General features: G+C 55.4%; 1 long non-coding RNA gene across 1 annotated transcript; it reads right to left on the reverse strand.

The window, feature by feature from the left end:
• Window positions 1–229: 229 nt before the first annotated feature.
• On the reverse strand, window positions 230–4,426 carry LOC309633896. The gene is made up of 4 exons (XR_014247749.1): window positions 3,575–4,426; window positions 1,162–1,259; window positions 672–1,072; window positions 230–562 (listed from the first exon to the last, which is right to left on the reverse strand). It is a non-coding gene; the product is annotated as an uncharacterized lncRNA (long non-coding RNA).
• Window positions 4,427–9,310: the final 4,884 nt, after the last annotated feature.

Here is a 9,310-nt window from a genome sequence, read left to right on the forward strand (position 1 = left end):
GGGCAGCTTGGCCTCCCACCTGGTTTGATCAGGACATCAGGCTTGGAGACAGGCCGGCAGGGAGCGTCAGGGCATCTGATTGGGCCCCCGGAGTCTGGAGTGGGCTGGCTTTCCCGGGATAGTGGGTGGGCTGGACGGAGGCAAGCTCCCATCCCCCCAACCCCCAGGCCCCTGCATTTCTCACCAAGTTTTCACCTTTTAAGAGAAGGGGCTATTTTTAACCAGCCTGTCAACACCCCTGTAATTATTTATTTTTCACATTGAAAACTGACAAAGATGCTACATCTGAGGCAGCATAAAGTCTCCTTAACAGCACAGAAGTGGGGGGCATGGAATTCGTGGGATGCAGGCGGAAGAGGACACATTTTGAAAGGAGACCCTCCAAGGTGGGCTCTGGAAGACGCAGGGAGGCGCTCGGAGAAGGGATTGAGCTCTGTCCTGTTGCTTTGACGTCTGGAGGGATGCACAGGACTGATGTCCCACGAGGGAGGTGATGCCCTCCCAGGGGCTGTTTAGGGTCCAGGGGCAGGCGAGGGGGTGATGGCTGCCCCAGCTCTGGACTCTGGATGGGGGAGACGGCAGGGGTGCACTGAGTCTCCGAGACACGAGACACGTGACACGTTTCTTCAAGAACAGAGGTGAGGAGTCACCCTGGCCCTGAGAGCACGTACCTGGGAGTGTCTTCAAGGCCAAATTCCTTCCCTGATTCCTGCCGGGGGCCCAGAAAGCCCCTGATGCCAGCCCCAGAGGTGCAGCTTGCCCTTGTGTAGATTGCACTCTGGTCAGGGCACCCACTGACCACCTGATGCCTGGAGATCGATCCCCCTGTGGGACGTGCCACTGAGCACTCCAGGTACCCAAAGTGGCCCAGGCTGCCTCGGGATGAGGTCAGCAGCTGTCTCCAGAGATGCTTGGAGAGCCGGCGTTGGCCTTCCTGGAAGTACGGTGCAGAGAATCTGAGCATCATAGGGGATGGCGGGTTGGTGGGGAGGATGGGGGAGGGGTTTGACTGGAGTGCCCTCAAGGTCCTTCCCAGCCGTGGGTTCATGATGGGCCCAGAATTTTGGAAACCCTGAAAAGATGAGAAAAAATGACTAATCGAAGCCTGAACTCAGACTCCCCTCCCCCTTCCCTTCCCTCCCCCACTCCAAGTGTTCTCGCATCTTTCAGCCTGGTCTTCGAACAACTTCAGGATTCAAGGGCACCGAGTGCTGTGCATGCAGCAGGCTGTTCATAGATGCTTGCTGAAAGACTTCCCACTGTTGACAAAAGCTTGGTGAGTTTTCTATTTAGATAAACCTGACCTGTGCCTCCCCTACAAGCCAGTGCATCTGCATCAGGATGATGTACCCAGACCGTGATTGTGACCCGGTGGCTCTGCTCATTCCACGGACGCCTTCAGGGGAAGATGTGACAGAAAATAACCAGCCGGCCAGACAGGGAGCGGGGACTTCTTGCCTCCGACCTCAGCTGGTCCCGTGACCCCAGTGGCTCCATCTGCGTCACCGAACCGACCTAGAGCTCCCACAGCTCACCCTGAAATTCAAGAGCTTCTAGAACAGCCCCACCAAGGACGATGCTGGAGCCTGGAGTACAGGACCGAGCAGGTGCTTATCGGGGCTCTGCCGCTGGCTAGCTGGAGATGACCTTCTTTCCTCCGAATCTAGTACCTCGTTTCTGAGATGAGGCAGTCAGAGTGGTTCTGCGGTTTCTCCAAGACTGCAAGCGCCAAAGGCAAGACCCCCGTCTTCTTCTTTGCCCTGCAGTCCCCACCCAGCAAGCAGTAGGGCCCCGTGCGGGCGTTCTTCTGGGCTGCATCGGCTGCAGTGACCGGGGAACTGTATCCTCGGTGCTTGCACCCACACTGGCTCCTTTTCCACAGAGACGGCTCTGGGGCCAGGCCACTCTCCAGAGCAGCCGTTCTCCATGCCGTAACCCAGCCCGGGGCCTGCATGCCTCCCAAGGTGGGGAAGAGAGAGATGGAAGGGAACCACCTCCACCTGGAACGACTGCTTGCATCTCATTGGCCAGAACTGGCCACATGACCCCACATCCCACATCCCGTCTGGTCTTCCACCTCCCAGACCCCAGAAGGAGAACCATGAAACGGGATCTGCTGAGCATGAAGGACTGTCTCTGCCTCTTACGTTTCTCTTAAATGAGCAAATAAATGAAAGCTTGTCCGAGGCCTGGTGGGTGGCCGTTGGTGGGGTGAGGCCACGGCCAAGAAGGCAGAGTGATTGTTTAAATGTTGCTTAATTCCAGGAGGGCTTTGTCCTTTAAACACATATGAGATGCCTTATTACAGTTCAATTAAATCCTCATTTAGAACAGCATTTTAAAGGCATTTCCGAGTGAGTGAGCGAGCACTGGGCTTTGGGTGTCTGGTTGGCCCTGGCCTCAGAGAGAGATGCTGTCTCATGATCCTGCAGCCCACGGGGTGATGGATTGCTCTGAGAGAGCGCGGCTGACCCTGGGCAGGGGGCAAGGAATGAGGTTGTAATGATGGATGACCCAAGGAGGCTGGTTTAATTTCCCACCATTACTTGCCACTCTGCGGCCGGCGCCTGCGTCATTTCCCAAGCTCTGTCCATTCATCAGGCAAACATGAGGCCAAAGGTGCTCCTCATTTCTTTGTTGGAGGACCTGGTGCTGGGGGGAGGGAAGGGGGGAGGGAGGGTGGGGGGAACGTATGCCCTTCTCAGAGGCAGGATGGGAGTTTAGCAAAACCAGAAGAACCGATTAGAAACCCCTGGTCTGGGCTGGTTAATGTTTCAGGAAGAGTGGGGTTTTGTGTGCTGATTTCCGACTTGGGGTGTGGACCGCTCATGCAGACCCTCCCCGTTGCTGGACACACAGCTCAACGAGGACACTGTCTGGAATTGCCTGCTGGTCGATTGCACCATGGGGCAGAACCTTCCCTCCAGACGGGGCTGTATTCCTCCCTCCTATTGTCATTCCAAAAAGGGGCACCGTTTTGTCTCCCCACCCACCCGAACCCTCCCTGGTGGAGGTGTTGCGTTTGTGTGTGTGTTTTGAAGTGTGGGTAGAGAGCAGCCAGGGAGAGCAGAGGGGTGTCCCGTATGTTAGTGACAAAGCTGTCTCATCACTGGCAGCGGCTGGCGCCTCCTCCCTCCTGCCCTCACCCCTCTGCCCTGGGCCCCTCCTCCGAGCACTTGGTCTATCCGGGCAGGGACATCCCTGGCCTGTAAGGTCATGTGGGGTGCCAGCAAGTTTGGTGCCCCGGATGCTTCCCCCCGGCCTGCCACACTCCCCTTCTCTGAGGTGTCAGCTGCCTGCCTTTAAAAATAGCTCTATTGTTTTCTTCTGATTATAACACAAAGCTATCGTCATTGCAAAAAAAAGTTCAGAAAATTCAGAAAGTTGAAGGAGATTGTCACCACCCCCGCAACTAGCGACCACCCTGCGACTCCATCGTTATTGCAAGAACAGTTCAGAAAATTCAGAAAGTTGAAGAAGAAAACGGTGACCAACCCCCAACCCCCGCTAGTGAGCACCCAGTTTCTGAGCAGAAAGATGTGCATGTGTGCACAAGCCCGGGCTGTGCACTTACTGTGTTATAACCAGCTATTTCCCACTTCTGAGTTCTGTGACATCGTCCACGTCCACAGATGCTGAGCCTTGGGTCACTTTCTTGGTTATACCGAGTCACCGCTAAGAACCCAGTTTCCAGTCGGGCTGGGTGTGACCTTGGGTGCAGCAGGGAACGCTCCCGGAACAGCCCCCGCCTCTGACCACGGCTCCAGGCTTCAGGGAGACGATGCTCACTTGTGCACAGGGTTTGGCCCGGACCTCAGGCCGCCGGCCTCCTCCGCGCCCCGACTCCTGCGAGCCCCCTGCTGAGATCCCCTGCACGAAGTGCAGATCAGTGCACCCCGTTCTGCTGAAGGCTGACGAACTGTTTTGAGGTTTCCTCCCGTAAACATCACAGCAGTGGCTGTCCTTGATGTTGGGTCTTTGCTTGCTTGGCTGATTTAGCTCTAAGATAATTGCCTGCAAGAGGAGCTTCTCCGTCCCTGGGTCCCTCTTTGTACGATTTTGAATGTGTTTAGGAAATAGATCGGAGAGGCTCTGATGTTGCTTTTAGAAACATCACCCGGTGCCCGAGTTTGCACACAGGCCGCGAGGCACAGGGTGGAAGGGGCTGGTCAGAGGGAGCTTGGCCATCGGAAGCCCCCGGCCCTTCCTAAGCTGCAAGGCTGCTTCCAGATTCCCGGAAACCGGAGTCCAGCTTAGCCCATTTTCTAGGCTCAGGCAGAGAGGTTGCTCAGTGGAGGAGCCGAGGGGGCACATAGGGCCGGGGTGGATGGAGCTCTGGAGCTCCGACCTCACTTTCTCCTGCGGCCCCACCCACCTACCTGGCCCCTCCCAGGGCAAGCGCATGGCTGACTCTGAGGGGCTGCGTCTGGAGACTGAATGGCCGATGCGGGGAACGTGGCGGTTATCGCGGGGTCCTTGCTGCTCCCTGGGGATTTTACTTGCTGCGCGTTTAGTCCCAGCCAACTAATTATGATGAAAGAAAACCTCTGGGCTGTAGCCTGGAGAAACGGCACCCGCTTTGGGATTTGCCGGTGCTCCCCACTCATCAGGCTGTCTGTGCCTCTTCATGGTCGTTAACCCATTAGGCCCCGGCCCGGGCACCTCCCTGAGTCATGGGGAACGCTGACCAGTGCCACCAGCTTCCCATCTTGAGCGGAGCCCGTAGCCCACCTGGTGCCTGTGGGCTGCCCCTCCTTCCACTCTGGGTGTGGGTCCTGCCAGCCCTGCGTGACGGCGGCGCCCCAGGGGCAGGCACTTGGCCTTGCTCATCCCTATTCCCTCTCAGGCCTGGACTCTAGCAGAGTTAAGGGGAGACCAGCTACTGACCGTCAGTGTTCAGCTGCCCATCAACCCTGCTGCGCCAGCCCTGGTGTCCCTGGAACCTTCTACCCAGCGGCCGTAAGGGTGGCTGTGACTGCGCTTCCCCGGCTGTCTGTCCTCCGCCCAGCGTGGAGTAGGGTCCTCGCAATCACGTGCTGCGGGGGTCAGTGTACAGATGAGGTCTACACGTGTGATACAGGTGTTCCTTCTGCACGCCACCGGGACCCACCCAGGCTCTCCCTGGGCCGCCACGGAGGACGCGCCTCGGAGCCCTCGGACACCAGGGAAGGCGGGGTCAGCCCACCTCGGCCTCACAAACCCTGTAGCTGGAGCAAGTCCATCTGGTAGCCCTTGGCCAGCCCTTCTCGCACCTCACCCTCTGACACGCCCACCGCGCCAGCCAAGTGCTGCCCAGTCCCCAGGCTGCCCTCACTTGCCCGACGAGCTCTCCCTCTGGCCGGACTCTGGCAGTTAAGTCGTGCCCTGGAATGGCCCAAGCATCACCCTGCTTGTGTTGCCAAGGATCGTGCTGTTGTGCCTGGCATTCGCTTTCATAACTAGATAATAGTCAGGGCTGTTACTTATCATGTGCTCGTTAACGGGCTACGCGCTCTCTGAATCCCAGTCTTGAACCCTGAGGAGAAGCCTGCAGGGAGGTTATCCTTCATTCCATTTTAGAAATGACATCCAGAGGGCGGTCCCCCACCCCCACCCCCACAATCCCGCATCTGGAAGGGAGGCTCGGGATCCCGGTCTGTGCCCAGCTCTCTCTGCTCTCTGAGGGAGAGGCTGGCATGGTGACCTTAAGCCTGGCCTGTGCCCTTCGCAGATCCAGGCTGAGGCACACAGCTGTGGGGCTTCCGGGGTGGCAGGTCAGTATGAAGCCATGGGGAGTGGAGACCAAGGGGCAGGTGTGTCTCCAGCCAAGGGGCTGCACTGCCCAGAGCCAGCTGTGCCCACCACTACTCACTGCAAGGTTAGGGAGGGGAGGCGTGGCCCTAAGACCCGTCTTCAGGCAGTGATCCTGGACCCTGGCCGACCCTTCTTCCCGGACAGGAAGGCTTGGTCCTTAGGGAGACCGTCCTTCCGGCAGGACTCAAGTGGATCTGACCCAGACAGCACAACCCCAGCTGCACTCTGGAACCTTCTCTCCCAGCAGAACTTAAGAACGATGTTCCCAAGTCATCCCCCGTGTTGTGTTGGGGGTTGTACTGCCCGCAGCTCTGTGGGTTCCAGACTCGTTAGCACCGCGTCGTCCCGGGAAGCCCAGCCTCGGAAGCCAGAGCTGGAGACCCGCAGGTGATCTTCAGCCCTGGGCCAGCTGCTTCTCACCCGCTCCGCCCCCAGCACCGTCAGCTGCCAGATGGCCGGGAGCCAGGCTGTCCAAGGACACGGTCACTCCCCTCCAAGGAATAAGGACATTGGTGGGGGGACAGGTGAGAACGTTTCACTGAGTCCCGGGGACCCTGAGGCTGCTTATGGGCCAGGCCAGGTGTAGTGATGGGGAAAGCTGGGGAGAGCAGCAGTGGGGAGCCCCCCGCTGAGGGCAGCGTCCCTCCCTCCTTGTGCAGAACAGTGTCAGGACGTTTTTTTTTGTGGAGAAAATCACAGCATCCTTCCCCCGGCTGGGCTTGCATGGGCAGCGGTCACCACGCACACCAGGCACCATGCGGGCTCTGGACATGCTTCCTCCCCTGTAGCCCCCATGACCACGTGAGACGTCTTTCGTGGATGCGGAAATGGAGGTTCGGAGAGGTGGGAACTTGCCCAAGGGCACGTGGGTCGGCGGCGGGATTCCAGGTGGAGGAAGGGCCACACCACCGCTCAGCGTGCTTGGTAGGCCCAGAGTCAGGGCCACAGGGGCTCTCGATGGGCTAGACAGGACCAAGCACCTGTCATCACTCGACCTGCCGTAGTGCCCCGCTCTGCTCCTCGGGCACCGACGCCCAGCAGACAGGAAACCGAGGCGCTCCTGCAGGACCTCATGGTTGGGGCAGAAAACTCAGAGCGGTCAGGCCACCGTCCTCTCATTGGGGCACGAGCAAAGGCACGGATCAGGAGCCAAGAAGTGTCCGACCGAGGAGCGGCTGAGCACATGTGACATGTGATTTGGGGCTCTATTAGGCTGTGGTTTCCCCATAGCGCCAGGCACGGGGCAGGGGCCGTGTGCTGATGCCCGGACCTGCTTTGTCAGGAAGCACCACTGTGGCTCCTCTGGCTCTGGTTATGCAGCCCCCGATGGCCTGGACTACTCACCGAGCCCTGCCCCATCCCCGGGATGGAGGAGGCTGAGAGGGACGTCGCGAGTCGGGGGTGGAGGGAGGGTCTCTGTCCCCTGGGGCTTCCGGCCCACCTGGAGGCGCCAGGCACACAGGTGAGTCAGCAGCACGTGGTGATCTATAAACCAGTGCCCAGCACTCGGGACACGCTGGGGACAGGTCGTGCACGTCCCTGAGCTGTGACATTCCTGTGATCACATGGCGTCCTGAGGACAAAAGTTGTTCCCGGTCAGAGCTCTGGGACCAGAAGTCTGCTGATGGATCACTTATGCTTTGGTAGTCTTCCAGAAAGGGGAATGACAACGGCTGTCCTTCACTTGTCCAGAACCGAAGAGGGCAGCTGGTCTTCCAGAAAGATAGAAAAAGACAGAGAGAGACAGACAGACACAGAGAGACAGAGAAAGAGAGAGAGAAGGAGAGCGGGAGATAGACACAGAGAGATGGGGAGGGGGGCGAATATTCATCTTACTGGCCAGGGATGGCAGTGAGGGGCCCAGGGTCTCTTGGACACTGGACAGCTGAGCTGGGGCCAGGCCTCCAGGCTCCCACGTCCACCTGGACATACCCTACGACAGGCCAACCACACTGGGGTGGGTCCCTGCTTTCCCAGATCTCACTCTTTAGTGGAGACACATACTAAACAACTACCTTACAAATAGCTTTCACTGAAATGATCATTTAAAAAAAATCTTTTAATTTTTATATAATTGTACAGTTACAGAGAAATTGCACAAACAGTACAAGGTACTCTCGTATACTATTGTGTTTTGTCTCTCCCTCTGTCTCTACACACACACACACACACACACACGCAGACATGACTATACCATTTTCCGAACTATTTGAGAGTAAGTTGGAACCACGTGGCTGGCCCTTTGCCCTCAAGGTCAGCACTGAGCAAGGACAGCTCTCATATAATCACAGTGCAATGATCAAAACCAGGAGATCATAGTCTTCACATGGCACAGTCCATATTCAAGTTTGTCCAGTTGGGCTGTGCATTCTCAGGAGGTCCGCCCAGAAGTGAGGTTGTATCTTTCTCAGTGCATCATCCCAGGAGGCGGATATTGTCTTTTCAAGAAATTAAGAAAAGAAAAAAATATCTCCTTGCTGGTAGCCTCCATATTTACCACACCCAGTGGTCTTCTCTCCCCACTGCAGATGGGAACATCCATCTAGAATCAATTCCTTCATCCCAAAGAACCTTCTTTAACATTTCTTATAGTGCAGGTGATGAATTCTCTCAGTTTGTGTTTATCTGCAAGTATCTTTTTCCGCCTTCATTTTTGGAGGATATTGTCACTGATATGTCCTCAATCCCATACTTTCTGTTCCTCATTGCTTCTGGTAAGAAACCAGACATCATCTATATCTTTATTCCCTTGCAGGCAATGAGTCTGCTTTGAAGAGCTTTTTCTTAATCTTTGGTTTTCAGTGATTTGATTATGATGTGTTTAGGAGTCGTTTTCTTTGTATTTCTTCTACTTGCATTTGGCTGATACTCTTGAATCTGTAAGTTTTCGGTTCTTCACAAAATTTGGGGAATTTTTGATCATTAGTCCTTCAAGTCTTTTGTTTCTGGCCCATTCTCTCTCATAAAGAGATGTATGTTGTATCTCTTGATATTGTCCCCCTGGTTGTGGAGGCTCTGTTCATTTTCTTCAATATTTTTTCTGTCTCTCCTTCCGAGAGGAGATTTTCTACTGCTCTATCTTTCAGTTCGCTGGCCCTTTCTCCTGCCATTTTCAGTCTGTTGTTAACTCCATCCAGCAAGTGTCACAATTTCACATGTTGAGCTCTTTAGTCCTAGAATTTTCTTTTTATTCCCTTTTATAATTTCCATTTGTTTATTGAGATTTCCCCTATTCATTTTTGATGAAATAATTTTCTTCGAGTACTCAAATATATTTATATTAGCTGCTTTAACTCTTTGTCTGCTATTTCTAACATCTGGGTCTTTTCAAAGTCAGTCTCTATGAACTGCTTTTTTCCCCCTGTTTATAGGTCACACTTCCTAATTCACATGTCTAGTCATCTTTGTTGTATGCTTGGCATTGTGGATAGGATAGTGTTGAGAGTCTGGATATTGTTGTCTTTCTAGGGAGGGTGTTGAGTTGTGTTCTGACAAGCAGCTCATTTACTGGCAGATC

This window comes from Balaenoptera borealis (assembly GCF_965194805.1).
Source record: "Balaenoptera borealis genome assembly, chromosome: 8".
Lineage (NCBI taxonomy): Eukaryota > Metazoa > Chordata > Mammalia > Artiodactyla > Balaenopteridae > Balaenoptera > Balaenoptera borealis.